General features: G+C 32.4%; 1 pseudogene; it reads right to left on the bottom strand.

Annotated features, from left to right (window-relative positions):
- Window positions 1-502: 502 nt before the first annotated feature.
- LOC112480768 lies at window positions 503-621 on the bottom strand (annotated as a pseudogene).
- Between the last annotated feature and the right edge of the window lie 5861 nt (window positions 622-6482).

Below are 6482 nucleotides of genomic sequence, written 5' to 3'. Positions count from 1 at the left end.
GTTTTGGAATAGGAAATTAATAAATTTGAATTAAAAATATGAAAAAAAATCTTCATAAAATCTCTCTCCCTCTTTCTCAATCTCTTTCCTTTCTATTCTCCTTTCCTTCTTTCTCCTTCCCCTTTCCTCTCTTCTCTGGTCCCCATCTCTTGGCTCACATAAGGGAGACTATACAATACCCTGAAGATGAATAACAAGGATGTTGCTAAAATAAATTAGGAATCTCTGTGTTTATCACAGAAAACTACTACCAATTCTCTTCAAATCTCATTTCCTGGACCTGTATCAGAAGCAATGTAGCTAATTTTTCAACTTTTTAAAGATACCCAGGGAAGACAAAATAAATGCATCACATCGCCTACCAATAGACATAAAGTGACCCTCTTTTTGTTTTTAGAATGATTACACACATGATTTGCTGCTTTATAAAATGATTTCAATGATTTACTTTAAAAATTTTAATTAATTTTCAAGTGTATTTTGCCTTTTTTTTTTTTTTTTATGCCGACAGAACCTGGTATTCCTAGGTGATCTCCCATCCAAGTACTAACCAGGCTCGACCCTGCTTAACTTCCGAGATCAGATGAGATTGGGCATGTTCAGGGTGTCATGGCCATAGACTTGCCTTGGTTTTTTAAACAATGTGGCACACTCTGTAGTCAGAAAATATTTGGTGACATTCTTATCAATTCAATAAATTAAAATATAGATAAACAGATCTAAAATCTTTAATATATATTTGGTAGAACTCATGTATTTGATGCAAATGTTTTTAACTAATGTTTTATATGTATTTATGATCGACTTATTCCAAAAATGATTTTGGCGGTCACATTTTTAAAAACTCTCATATATTAACAATCAAAATGAAAATAGAAAAGTGATGTAGCTACAGTTAACATTCCACTTTGAATTTCTTGGAAATCTAGGCAAAAAGAGATTGCATAACTTTCATTGTTTGAAAGAAATGGCATATTAAATTTTCTATAAAGTCAAAATTTTGCTAACATTTAATTATAAAATTAATTGATTATTTTGACTTTATAGGGAATACATATATAACATGGCATTGAAATCAGTTTTAGTGACAAGATAGAAGTAATTTTTTTAATTCTTTTATTTCCCTCAATTAAATCTGAAAGCTTAATATTAAAATTCAATATATACAACTATGTGGCTATCTGATAGTTTAATTTGATAATTAAATTAAACCTTGAGAATCCAATAACACAGATGCCTTTCTCATAGCATTGCTTTCTTTAAAAATCTTTTTTAGACAGAATCTGAGTGACCAATATTTTTTATTAAATTTCTGGTAAAAACCTGTTATCCCACTGTGTTTTACCCACTTTTGTACTTAAGATCTAGCACAAGAGTTGTCATAGAAAGTGCATGTCAAATTTTTGTGAAGTCTAATTAAGGGCATATTCACATACCGTAAAAGTGTTTGGGTTGACATTCTATTATCAGATTTTAACATTGTGAGAAATGTTCTCACTTAGGTGAAAGACCACTGCACTGCACTTGAAGGTAGGCTAAGGGATTGCCAGAGAGTGATAGCAAATCTGCTCAAGGATCTGGGCCAATTGATAATTAAAATGCCAGCATTCCACACTGCAGCAGACAAAATGTTCAAGACTGAGTTACCAGCTCTGGTTTCCTTAAAGATTGTCAGAGTGAGCTGCATGCATGCTGCATCCCTAGCTAATAGGACAAAACCTGCTGAGCAGGCTTAGTGTCTACGACTTGCCCTTTGAAACCAGTTTTAGAGGTGGGTGAATATTGAATACACTCTACCTGAAGTACTGTATCATTCATTCTCGAGGCCATAATTATTGAATTTAAAAACTAGTTTTGTGGCAAGTCATTTCTAATAGAATTTGAGTTGATTATTTTTACTGGAACTATAAAATTGTCTCTGAGATTGGAGGTGTTTGAAGGAACATCTCCAATAGCAGCTACAATTTGAGCATATCTGTTTTTCCAAAATTTTTATGAAAAACTTCAAATATACAGAAATATTGAAAGAATTATGCAGTGAAGATCCATATACTAACATCATAGATTCTATAACTAACATTTGCTATTTTGCTTTATCACATGTCTATTCATCTATGCAACTACCTATATTTACATTTGTTTATTTTGATGCATTTCAAAATAACTTACAGAAATTGAATTGTATGTACACTTTGCCTCTAAATATTTTCAGCATGCATAGTATTAATTAGAGCTTGATAAATGTATGCATATTTTACTGATTTTCAGTGTACATGTGTCAAATGATATTACTTGACCTTGTACAGCTATAGACAGAGACATTATGTGTGTACAGCCATATTCTCAAGGAGAGCAACGCCTTAAATAAAATTGTCTAAACACTCTGGTATGGTCAAATAATATAGATAAGAAGAGAAGACTTCCTAGAAAATCAACCACATAATATATCATTGTTTAATAACTATCACAGTCATAATAACATTTTAAGCATTTTTTTTCAATTTGAAGATAAAATAGCTGTATTTTTTTCTTTGTAATGCATTTCTCTGAAAGAGTTTAGCTCAAAGGAGCATCTGCTCTAAATCATTGCCCCATTGGCTATTTTTTTCCATAATATTAAAATTGAGTACAAAAAAGTCAAACTCATCAACAATTTGGCCAATGTTCAAAAGTGAATCATTGACTTGAAAATTCTCTTCTACTTTAGACCAATTTTTAGAAATAAATCTAGTTAAAATTAACACATAAGGTACTCCCTGGCTTTTACAAAAAAATATGTTCTTTTAAATGGCATTTAAGTAATGCCATTTACCTAAGTTTACTTTGGGATATACTATTTCCAATCTCACATACATCTACATCATAGGCACATGTAGTTTACTTTTCAATGTCTCACCAATGTTAAAAACAGAAGAAACAATAATCCTAACAACATTTATGAGATGCTGACAATACACATAGTAAAGGATAGTGAAAAAGATAGTGCATATTGAATTAGAAGACCAGAATCATAAGGTTCCAGCATAAGTTTTACTGGAAAACTGTGGTCTCAGAAAAATCACTTCATTCTTTAGGGCCTCGTGAATTTCAGTTTTAAAAAAGGTAATTGACGAGAAGAAGTTTCAGGTTCTTTCCAACTCAGAGATTCTAATATTCTAAGAACAATCTGTATAGGCAGACATTCTTTGGTCCTTTTTCTCTTTGGTAATTATAATATATTACAGTCATCCAGGAAAAGGCACTAAGTTTTCAATTGCATTTCATTTTTACTGAATCAGTAGATGCAGTCAAAACAGGTTTTTATTGGCTCATGTTCTAGACTTAATGCTAGAAACATTTTTATGTTGGTTTGAGCTGGTTCAAGCAGGCAGATTTAAGAGCAATGATGCAAAATGGCCATTTAAAGTAACATTTAAATCAAGCAATTATATGATATTTATATTCATTTAAGAAACATTTTGCCAAGTAGCTTTTTTTTTTATTTTCATATTGTCTCAGTGGCTGACCAACTATTAATCAAGCTCTCTAGCTCCATGTGTGGTAAAAGTCAAATGGATTTTGTCATTAGCTAAGCCATCTGTCTCCTCATACTGTTCCTCTATTTTTCTTTTTATTTTTGAAACTCTTCAACTGAAATTAGAAATGGAGGAGGTGGAGGTAATCAGTGAATATAAGAATGACAGAATTTCATAAGCTTTGATTATTTTTGAATATTCAGGCAATATGAGGTATAAATAGCATTTCAGAAATGTTTGTGTTCATTCAAGAATTTCTTATGAATTTTTCTGGGAAAAATTAGGTATTCTTATACAGTACAGATGCAATATATATATATATTTTTTTGCTTTAAGCTGAGCATAATGGTACTAACCTCTGAATATTAAAGAGATATAAATTCTCTTAACCAAAGCAAAAGGAAGTCGCCACATCTGTGCCTCTTGTATTCACTATTTGGAAAAGAGAATGCCCAGGGATCTCATCTTGAGAGGGTTGTAGTTGCCTTTATAAAGTGCTGAAAATACTTCCTACCATTCTCTTGGCCATCTATTGTAAGCCAACTACTTATTTCTCGTGTCTTTATTGGAAATTTATCTGCCTGAACTTAGATATTTGCAATGAAAGAGAGAGCAGAGCCAAGGAGAGGAAGCAGAAATGCACTCCCAAAATGAAAGGCATATAAACCTAACTCCCATGTAATACTGCAAATGCTATTGCAGTGCCCTTGGCTGATTGCCAGTTTTTTAAATTGTATATCCTGTGTGGAGAGCTCTATTTTTCAGAGGGCAGCCCATCTCATAACTGGGCAGCACCAATTGTTAGGAAACTCACTTTCACACAGGGCTGAAATGTTATTTCCTTGTTATGTTGGTCCTTTACTACCTGGTACAAGTCTACTTTGTTTTCTGCTTACTGACCTTTCAACACTTTGAAGACAAGAAACCATCCTCCTATATCTTTTTTCTAAGAGTGAACCCAAGCAGTTTCTTTGGTGGGGCCCTATGCTTTCCTTACTCTACAACCTCCCAGTGACTCTTCTCTGAATGTCCTGAGATTTACCCAGTTACCATTATAACCTAAATGAATTCAAACTCTCATTTTAGTGTTGGCTGTCTTACAAACTGATCATTTCTTTTAATGAGAAAGCTTTTATTACATTAAACATTTAATTTAGGAAAAATAGATGCTTTTCACTACATAGTTGTTTTTTGAATTTTACAACGAACATACATTTCTTGTATGATAACAAAACAATAATGAAAAAACAAAACAAAACAAAACAGGGCACTGTGTTCCTTTCTCTATAAAAGATGAAGAGGTTCCTGGTCTGAAAATTCTCTTTCCAACTGATCTGACATAATGGGCACTTAAGATGAAATGCAGATAGATTTATTTTCGCATATTCTTGATTGATAGGAACAAATATTGCTATTTATTGGGAGTTTAGGCTCAGAGGCTATCATTTTCTAAACTGTATTTTGTATGTTTTCCAGAGACTACTATGAAGAGTCATTCTTCTAATTCATTTTTTTTAAAATCCAAATTTTCAGATACAGAGACTTTAAACTATTTAGTATCAAATTTCGCAAGAATATACTATCATGTTTTATTAACAACAAAAACTAGTCTCAAACATTTAAACACAATTCTGAATATCTGAAGCACTCTAAATCTTCAAGGAAAAAATATGCCAGAAACAGAGGCAAACTCTTTGAAGAAGGCCATCAGTAGATAAGTCGCATCTCAAAGTAGAACTCTGTCTTTTGCAACTTCGAGTTCCCTGGGCCCAGACTACTGTATGACTCATTATGGGTATGGGGGTCTAAAAGCACTCAGTGGTAAGTTAGCTTATTATCAGCTTAGGGATACATTTGGTAATATCCAGAGCATGGGTTGGAAAAAAAATCATCAGTAATTCTGGATAACCTTTTCTTGTTATTTAATTACAAAATAGAGAATATTATATGCCTTGCTTTATATATTACACATAGTAAAAGAACAGCTGCCCATGCTGCTGACCTATGAACTCATTTTTTAGACAGAAGAGACCTTGGAAATGTTTCTGAAATCCCTCACTTCCCAGTTTAGTACAACATGAGACAAAAGTAGGTTAGGAACTGTTATCATTTAATTAGACCTCCAGTGGCTCAGATGCAATTGGATTGATCTGCACTTACTTGGAGTAGCATACGTGTCAAGTGAACACAATCTAAACTTTTGCTTAAAAGAGGCAGTCACATTCCTGACAGTCCCAGCATCCAGGCAATCTTCCAGGAGAGTTCCTGTAATGAAGAGCTGCTGTAGGCATACCTAAAGGACTTGGAAGGTGAAGACTATGTTTTTTCCAGAATTTCAACTCACATCTATTTTTAAACATTGCAGCTCAGGGGAATAATATAATACTACAAGTTACATATAATTGTTATATAATCTATTCAATATTTCTTGAAGTTTATGATCTAAAATTGCAGTAAAGCCATTGCTTTAGCAATTTATGAGTATCCACAATCATGTCAATATGTTATGTAAATGTTGGAAAAAAAGAAAAAATACTTAAATTAACATATACTCCATTTCAATTCCATAAAAACTAAAGATTTAGACATGGTTGTGTATCACAATATATTTAGAAAATTATAGTGAGTCATCAAACATGCATTGAGTGTCTACTATGTACAAACAGTAAAAATATTCAATGACTTTTTAATACCTTAGACAAAACTTGCTTTATTTTTCACTGTTCTTTAGATGGTTTACACACTCTTGCAACATAACGTATCACTTAATAGCTTCATCATTGAACTCATAATAATCTCTATTGTGTTAAACCATATGCTCCTTCTGAGCAAGTTCTGCATTCATTACATAATTCTTTATCCTTAATATCTTTCAAAGTGCCTGCAATATATTAGGTGTTAAATAAATTGTATTGAATGAATAAACCCATGAATGAATAGTACTTTATAGGCTGTTCTACAGTAAAG

The sequence above is a fragment of the Pteropus alecto genome, unplaced genomic scaffold (genome assembly GCF_000325575.1).
Source record: "Pteropus alecto unplaced genomic scaffold, ASM32557v1 scaffold20, whole genome shotgun sequence".
NCBI lineage: Eukaryota > Metazoa > Chordata > Mammalia > Chiroptera > Pteropodidae > Pteropus > Pteropus alecto.
This window is presented reverse-complemented; position numbering and strand designations above follow the sequence as displayed.